This window comes from Neofelis nebulosa, chromosome 13 (genome assembly GCF_028018385.1).
Source record: "Neofelis nebulosa isolate mNeoNeb1 chromosome 13, mNeoNeb1.pri, whole genome shotgun sequence".
NCBI classification, from domain to species: Eukaryota; Metazoa; Chordata; class Mammalia; order Carnivora; family Felidae; genus Neofelis; species Neofelis nebulosa.
In genome coordinates, this window is record NC_080794.1 from 54,505,714 (window position 1) to 54,515,225 (window position 9,512).

The following is a 9,512-nucleotide window of genomic DNA, read 5'->3' on the forward strand; positions in this document are numbered from 1 at the left end:
TTTGCTTGCCACATTCTTTCTTCTTTCCTGATGTTCCAAGTTTCCTTCTTTTAATTGCTTATTTTCTGTTTGAAAAATTCCCTTAGTCATTCTTTCAGGGTAGTTTTCCTGGAGATGAATTCACTTAGTTTTCCTTCATCTGAGATTGAGGACAAAAGTGAAAATGACATTTTCACAGGGGGATTCTGGGTTGGCAGCTCTTTTCTTTTAGCATCTGAAAAATACTATGCTCACTTCATGCTCACTTCTATGGTTCTGATGAAAAATGCACTGTCATTTGAAGGGATCATTTCTCTAGCTGTTTTCAAGATTTTTTTCTGTGTCTTTATATCTCACAAGTTTAATTATCGTGTGTCATGACATGGATTTCTGTTTTTATTCTGTTTGGGATTAATCACCTTCTTAAATCTGCAGGTTTATCTCTTTTGCCAAATTTGGTAAGTTTTTAGCCCCTTTTTTTTTTTTTTTTTTTAGTACTTTTTCAGCCTACCCTCTTTCTCCTTTCCTTTTGGGATTTGAATGACATGAAGGTTAGATCTTTTGTTACCATTTTTCTGGTCCCTGAAGCTCTGTTCTATTTTCTCTCTGTTGTTCAGGTTGGGTAACTTCTGTTTTACCTTCCAGTTCACTGATTCTTTCTTCTGTCCTCTTCACTTTGTTAAGCCTATCTACTTATTTCACTTATTGTATTTTTCTGTTCTAAAATTTTATTTTGGTTCTTCATTATATCTTCTATTTCTTTGTTGAGACTTTCTGTTCTTCCAGTTGTTTCAGGTATATTCATAATTGCTTGTTGAGTCACTTTTATGATGGCTACTTTAAAATCCTTGCCAGATCATTCTAACATCACTGTCATCTAGCTGTCAGCATCTGTTGAATGTCTGTTTTCATTTAGTGTCCTTTGTTCTTGGTGTGACTAGTAATTCTCTGTAGAAACTGGGACATTTTCATATTATGCTGTGAGTCTCTGGATCTTATTTAAACATTCTGTTTTAGCTGGGTCTTCCTGTCACTGCTCTAGCAAGGAAAGTGGGGAAGCTCCTCCACTAACCAGGTAGAATTAGAAGCTCAGGTTCCTCACTCAGCCTCTGTTGACGCCTGAAGTGAGGATGGGCGATCCTCATTAGTGCTGGGTGGGGGTGGGGATTCTGGCTTCTATGTGGTCCTCACTGACACAGCTAGTTGGAATGGAAGTTCCCAGAAGCACACGTGGCCTTCTCTGAGACTGGTGGAGGTCTAGGCCTTTGCTGGTATGGGTGTAGTTGGGGTCAGTTTTTTGGGTTTTTTTTCTGTGATGATTGGTTGGAGTAGAATAGTGATTGTCTAAAGTTTTCTCTTTCTTTTTTAAAAAAAATTTCCCCAATGTTTATTTATTTTTGAGAGTGAGAGACAGAGTATGAGTGGGGAAGGGGCAGACAGAGAGGAAGACACAGAATCTGAAGCAGGCTCCAGGCTCCAGGCTGCCAGCACAGAGCCTGACATGGGGCTTGAACCCAAGGACCTCGAGATCATGACCCAAGCTGATGTCGGATGCCCAACCGACTAAGCCACCCAGGCGCCCCTTGTCTAAAGTTTTCTGTCTTAGTAGGCTATGACTTTCCTGTCCTTGGTGTAGACTAAGCCAGTTTTGTTGGAGCTTTTTTGGTCTATGCTCTTTGAGCTTTCTGGGTTGCTGACTCTTCAGCTTCAAGTCTGGGTTATACGAGGCAAAAAGAAAATCCAGGGAAACCACCACTGTCCTTCCTTGGATCCTGAGGTCCCTAGCTAGCCTGCCTTCCTCACTCATTTTTTTGAGTCTTCTTATATTTGTTTCATATTTAATATCCAGAGTTTTGACTTGTGCTTAGTGGGAGGAATAATGGCACATTGTCAGATTTTTGTCTGCTCATTTAGTACATGCATATATACTCATAAAACATATGAGGCATTGTTTAGAGGCAGTTTAAATATAAATGACATTGTTTTGTAACTGTATCTATCAGAACATAATTCAAGAGTTACCTAGAAAGTTTTTAAAAACATTTTGAAGTTGATAGACTTTGGAGCTTAATTCCCTCATTATTAAATTTCAACCTTTATTTCATTGCTACAAATAGTAGTCTTAGGAATATTGATTTTGGAATTCAATGGAAATGTTTTGAGGATTAATATGTGATACTTGTGGTTGAAGCAAAAGTGAATTTTTGTTTTTTGGTAAAATTTTTTCATATTTATGGTTAAGTTTATAGTAATTCAAAATTTTCGTATTCGTTTCTCTTTGGTGTCTCTTATGTGCTGACTTCTGAAAAATATGTCCTAAAATTTCCCACTATGATTGTGAATTTCAATTTCCCTACATCTTTCAGTCAAGGAAGCTGACTGTGAAGCTAAGTTATTATGTACATACACATTTATGACTCTTACACTTTTCTGATAGACTGTAATTTTCACAAATATGAATTACCACTCTGAGTCCCTTTTAATGCTTTTCATCTTGATTTTTATTCTGTCTAAAATTCACATGGGCATATCTACCTTTTTCATAGCATTCGTCTGGTACACTTTTTTCTATTGCTGTATTTTAAATCTCTTGTGTATTGTGTACGTGTGTGTCTTGTAAACAGTATATATTTGGAATATGTTTTTGCCCAGTCTCCTGACCACTCTGTTTGAAACTGCGAGCCACCTGTGGCACTTCCTCATCCCCTTTTCTGTTTTATTCCCATAGCATTTATCATTGGCTAATATGCTATAGACCGACTTATCTATTTTGATTACTTTCATTTTTCTCATAAGGATGTAAGCTCCAGGAGGGCGGGAAATTTTATCTGTTTGTTCGTTGGTGTACCTTCAACACCTAGAACAGTGCCCAGGACATAGTAAAACCTCAAAAACTATTCAAAGAAATGATAGAATTAAGTTATCTTTGTTTTAGTGTTTAATGAAAGCTACCCATTCTATTTTTATTTTTCTTGTAGTTACTCTTAAATTTTTATACAAATGTTTAAATTTACATTTTTCCATCAAGTCTAAGTTTAATCACCACTGTATTTCCTCTATCAAGAAATAAGGATTATAGGGGTGTTTGGGTGGTTCAGTCAGTTAAGTGTCCAACTCTTGATTTTGGCTCAGGTCATGATCTTCCAGTTGTGAGATTGAGTCCTGCATCGGGCTCTGCACAGATCATGGAGCCGGCTTAAGATTCTGTCTCTCCCTCTCCCTCTGCCCCCTCCTCTGCTTGTGCTCTCTCTCTCTCTCTCTCTCTCTTAAAACTAAACAAACACCCACACAAAAACAAAAACAAACTAATAAAAAAAAAGAAATAAGGATCATAGTGTACATCTACTGTCCTCTTCTCCCTTTTGCAACCTCCCATATTGCAAGGATCTAGGATTTAAATTTTCATTCCTTCATTTACCCCTTCATTCATCCTCTTTTCATTTACACAGAATTAATTGAACATCTAAGTTTCACAGTTTTTAGCCATTAAAAACAACTTAAACCTTGTTTTATATCCTGTCAAGAGTATGTGTGACATAGGTATAGCCATTTATCAAAGTGATACAGCTAATATTTGTATATTTCAATTGAGGAACTGAATGTACAAATAGACAATGGTCAGACTGTATATAAAAGTAGAACTCTGGGGGCACTTGGTAGCTCAGTCAGTTGAGCATCTGACTTGATTTTGGCTCAGGTCATGATCTCACGGCTCGTGGGTTCAAGCCCCATGCTGAGCTTTGCACTGATAGTGCAGAGCCTGCTTCAGATTCTCTGTCTCCCTCCCTCTTGCTCTTTCCCCTCCCCAACTCATGCATGTGCATGCGTGCGCGCTCTCTCTCTCTCAAAAATAAATAAACATCAAAAAATATTTTAAAAATAGAACTCTGACCCACAACCTGCCCAGGACACCAACCCCGTATCTGCAATAACCAGCCCAGAAAGCCAATCTGCTAGAAGTCAGTCTTGCAGGAAGCCAGATTGCTATCTCTAGTGACAATCCAAGAAGCTAAACAATAACCTTGATGACAACTGGCCCAAAATGGCAAGGCTTTAATAACTGACACCTTCCCTAATTTTGGTTCCCACTTACAACTTAGGACCAACAAGAGGAAGCTAAATGTGCTCCCCCGAACCAATCCCAAAGGATGCTCAGCTTATTGTTAGCCTGCCTGCAGCTTTCCCAAGGCCCACAGCCTCCAAGCAGGGTGTACCTGAAGCCTTCTCTTTTTTTCCACTGCCTTTGAGTCTTTGCCATATGCAGGTGACCATGGTTGACTCCTTTGCTATAGCAAGTTCAGAATAAGTAACTGTTGCTTTTCTCATTTGTGTTCTCTTTATTTCTAAAATGTATGCAAATTTTACCTATAAGATAGTTATTGAGTGGAGTGTGGAGTTGATGGAGTTATAGATGATACAAGAATGCTAAAAGGTATCTGATGGCTGTTGAAACTGGGTGACGGTACACAGGAGTTCATTGTACTCTTCTGTTTACTTTGTATGTTTGAATTTTTTTCCATAACAAATGCCTACAAATTATTCAAATGTGACCACTGCTGTTTCCCTTATTCTACATCTTTCCTCTGGATCCATTTTTCATTTTGCTGAAACTCATTCACTTGTCCATCAAAAGGGATGTATGGAGTGTCTCTTGTGTGTAGATCCGCTCTAGGCACTGGGGATAGTAAACAAAACAGAGGAGAGCGGTTCTTGCTCTGGGGAGTGTGTGTTCTGGTGAGTGAGGCTGGTTATTAAACTGATAAATATAAACTATGTGAGGAGGCGATGAGAGCTGCTCTCATATCCCAATTAGTGCAGAATCAGGAGGATGGGGAGTGGTGGCAACAGGGCTTCCCCATCATTCGGGGCTCAGGGACGGCTCTAGGGTAACTTCAAGCAGGGATCTGATAGGAGTGAGCAGCATGACACCAGGGAGTAGGGACATTCTGGGCCAGACCCTAAGACAGCACTCAGATGGCAAAGATTTCAGGTGTCCCCAGTACAGCCCTTGGCTTGCCTGTCTTCATTCACAGCTATGGGAGACACTTCTGTGTGCTCAGACCCACCCCCCAGTATGGGGTCCCCCTCAAGCCATGCCCTGGGTCTCTCCCTTTTCTGCCTTGGGGTCTTCCTAAGGCAGACTCATAATGTGGGCAAGTAAAGCTGTAGCAGCCTTTATGCAGTGGGGCAGGAGCATGGACAATGCCCCAGCTGCATATCCTCCAGGTGGATGATTCTGGAAGCTTCTCAGGGGGTCCCAGCAGCCCTCAGCCACCACTGATGACATACCCCTCAACTGGCTTTTTCCTTCTCTCTCAATTCTGCCTCTTGGCGTCCCCTTCCAAATCAACAAATTGCCCCAAGTCCTTGTCTCGGGCCCTACTAGGGGGTCTGAAGCAACACGCTTGCCCTGCTTTGGGGGTCTGAAACAACATGCTTGGTGGGCTCCAGGAGCCTCAGGAAGTCACTGTGTCTGGAGCACAGGGAGAAGGGAGAGGGTTTGGGAGACATGTTTGGCAAGGAGGTAAGGACCAGGTTCTGTGGGCATTGAAGGCCATGGTGAACATGATGGGTTTCCTTTAGAGGATAGAGGGTGAGAAGCACGGAGGCTAGTGAGCCAGGAGATAAAAAGCAGCCTCTGCTTTCTCAGGATCACTGTGTTAACAGTCATTGGCCAGGCACCAAGTGGGTGCAGGACCAGTTAGGAGCAATTACAGTGGTTTAGGCAGACTGGCATGGCTGAGGCCCCTGGGTGGGTTTGGAGGGTTTGCTGAGGGAGGCTGGGGGACAATGGCAGAGTCATAGTCACTTAGCTTCCAGGGCTTTGAATTGAGCACCTGGAAGGATGAGGCTGCCACCTGCTACAATGGGGAGGAGATCTGGGGGGACTGGCGTGAGTGGGATTAGTCAGGAGCTGGCTCAAGTTACCCTTGGGGTGTCTTTGAGAGAGTCAGAGTGATCTTCGTGGGTGGCATCAGCACACAGATGCACTGAGACCACAGCTCGGATGACATCACTGAGGAAGGAGTGTGACAGAGAAGCGGACCAAGAACTGAGGATCCTGGGACATTCCAAAGTCCACCCATCGGGATGAGAGTGTGGAGCCAGCCAGGGGACCAGGCACTCGGGGTGGGTGGCAGGTGAGTATACCCACTCGGGGTGGGTATCACTCGAGGGCCTCCTGCATGGGCTAGGATCCCACTGTGGCCACCTGCTCCAGCTTCTCTGGCCCTGGCCAGGGAGGGAAGCACTTCCAAGAGGGAGTGACTCACTGCACTGAGGGGAGCCAGCCATGGAGAGGTCACAGTGCACCTGGATGTGAATGTGTCTCCTGGACATTCTAAGATCCAGAGAGGAGTGGCTGGCACTCTTCTCTGCCTTTGCATCCCTGAAATGTCCCCACTTTTCCTTCCCATGTCATTAGCACTTGGGGGAGGAGGACAAGTGACCTCCTTCTGGTTTTTTTCTTTGAGCAGATGTTATTTTCGTATGAGAAAAAAACCCAGTGAATTTTATTTTAATTATTCCAGAGACATTCTGGGTCCCACAGACATGGTGGTTGGCTTGGGAAAGTCTCTGGGCCCTGCCTGGGTCTAGGGACATCACACCCAGCTGAGGGCAGGCCACCTGGTCACTGGTTAGGTGGACAAGACCTCTGGGTGGCAGGCCCCACCTCTGCCCATGAGGACATTACGGTGGTCTCTGTGCACAGGGCTGGCATGAGGCAGAGGGGGCGCCATCACCCATCATTCTGTACATCTGCCATGAGCTTCCTAAGGGGGCAGGTGCCTAGGTCATCATCTCACAGCTCCAGGGTTGGCTCAGAAGGAGTGTTCAAGGGTAAGGTGGGTTTATTCAGCATTCACTTGTCACGTCGTCACTGAGGCCCCATGTGCTGCCTACTGTTCTGGTTGCTGGAAATGTAGCAGTTAATAAAAGATGAGGTCAGAGTGGGATCAGGGCGAGCAGCATGGCAGTAACTATGGATGTGATGGGCAGAGGTGAGCCTGGGGCCCAGAGCTGAACTAATGTAGCACCCTTCCCATTAGAAGTGCCTACCCACTGAGACCTGGGACCAGCCAGGCCCTGGAGAACCCCTGCAGAAGCACTGAGCTCCAGGGGAGGAACCTGAGGACCGGGGAGGGACCGGGGAGGAACCTGAGGACCGGGCCATCTCATGGCCATGGCGGGTGCCCTTCCCTAAAGCCCAGGCCTGCCCTCTACTCCCTGTCCCTCCTTCACCAAACAACCACCTTTCCTCACTCTAACCATAACCTGTCTTTGTCTTCCCCAGTCAATGACAAGTGTCCATAAGACAATGGCTCCTCAGCAGGACAGGCTCCTCTGGAGCCATGTAAAAACACAGTTTTGGGGTGCCTGGGTGGCTCGGTTGGTTGAGCGTCTGACTGTGGCTCAGGTCATGATCTCACAGTCTGTGAGTTTGAGCCCCACATCAGGCTCAAGGCTGATGGCGCGAAGCCTGCTTCGGATACTCTGTCTCCCTCTCTCTCTGCCCCTCCCCCGCTCTCTCTCTCTCTCTCTCTCAAAAATAAATAAACATTAAAAAAAAACCACATCACAGTTTTAAAGGTGTGGTAAAGCAAAAAATAAAACAGAGGACCACCAGTGTGGTAGCCCTGAGCAGATTTCTCTGGGCCCAGGGACATTAGTGGTTTCTATGGTGACAGTTCTCTGGGGCCTTGGACCCCTGGGAAAGCACACTATAGTGCCCCCATCAGCTGCCCTCTCAGGCCACAGCCCAAGGCTGAGAGATTTCTCTTATTGCTTTGTTGTTTTGTTAGACTTGTCTGTCTTTTCCAAATTGTGCAGGAAGAATGAGTTACTTCTATCATTTAAAAACCAATACTTTTGGGGCGCCTGGGCGGCTCAGTCGGTGAAGCATCTGATTTCAGCTCAGGTTGTGACCTCATGGCTCGTGAGTTCAAGCCCTGCACCCAGCTCTGTGTTGACAGCTCAGAGCCTGGAGCCTACTTTGCATTCTGTGTCTCCCTCTCTCTCTGCCCCTCCCCTGCCCATGCTCTGATGCTCTCTCTCTTTGTCAAAAATAAATAAACATTAAAAAAAATTTTAAAGAAATAAAAATAAAAACGAATACTTCTAGTAAAATACAAAGGGAAGTTTCCAGTTCACTTTAAAAAACACTGGAAGCAGTTCTGGCTGAGCCTGTCTCAGGTAAAGTGTGTTTCCAGAGCTGCTTGCCCGAGTCTGAGGGTCCCTCTGGTCGGCACTTAGCCCACTGCTGGAGACTCTGGGTGTCTGGCCGGGCAGATGGTGAGCACGGTTGTCGATTAATTTATCACAGGGCCTCTCGGTTTGGGCCTGTACTCTTGGCCTCCAGGTCTCCCTTGGTCTTGCCCCCTCCCATTTTTCTTCTTCCAAAATGACCAAAAGACATACAACCTCCCATTTTAGTGGGGGGGAAAAAAAACTCATCTAAGTAGCCTTTTAATAAAAACAGAGGCTCTCGCTTAATCAAAAGATCAATTAGTCAGTGGAGAATTTTATTAGTCAATCATGTAAGTAATTAAAAATATTGATTGATGGGGGCGCCTGTGGCTGAAAGCTGCTGCTTTGCCCCAGCAATGTGGGGCCATGGCTGGCATGGGGGTGATCTAGAGCAGAGGCTCTTAAATCATTCCCCGGTATGCCTCTTCAAGGTCAAATGGGGACGCGTTAGACAAGGGATTCTGCCGATCCTGGAGCCTCAGTTTTCTCATGTGAAAAATAACAGTCCTGCCTTGCACAAGGTTCTCTTGCACAAGTCAACCAGACCGCAAGTAGAGCCTTGTGCCGGGGCCTCGCGCTAGGAGGGACAGAATGCTTGCTGGCGCCTTGTCTCCTGAGACAGGCCTCACGGGCCAGGGTCTTCCAGGTTCATCCGACGAGAGGCAGAGGGGGGGACACTGGCACTCAGCCTCCCATGCTCAGGCCCCAATTCTGTGAGTTCAGGAGAAAAGGCCCAGCCCCAGAAGGCTGAGTTATTTCTTGGTACATACCCAATCACCCCGCAGATTAGCGGCTTCAATGACAATGTTGATTCAGTTCACAAAACGGCACATTGGCCAGAGCTTGGTGGGGACAGTTTGTCTCTGTCCTACTGAAGTCAGCTGGCACAGCTAGAGTCATCTGAAGACTTGTGGCTCCCAGGTCTGGCCATGGATGCTGCTGCTGGGACCTGCACTGGGGCTGTCAGGCTGACCACCTCCGTGCGGCCCCTTGGGAGTCATGGGCTTTCCCAAACATGGCGGCCACCAAGGGTGAAACTCCAGAGAGAGAGAGAGAGAGAGAGAGAGAGAGAACTGGGTAGAAAACAAATTGCCTTGTCTGACCTAGTCTCTGATTTCACTTGGTGTCATTTCTGCAAAATTCTATTCAGCCAGCCAGCCACAAAGGCCCGCTCCCCGCCAAATCCCCACCTCACCCAGAGTTCAACAGGAGAGGAAACAGACCCCCTCCTGGGGGAGGAGTGGCAGGTTCCAGGAGAACATGAGGGACCAGAGTTATTTTTGTGG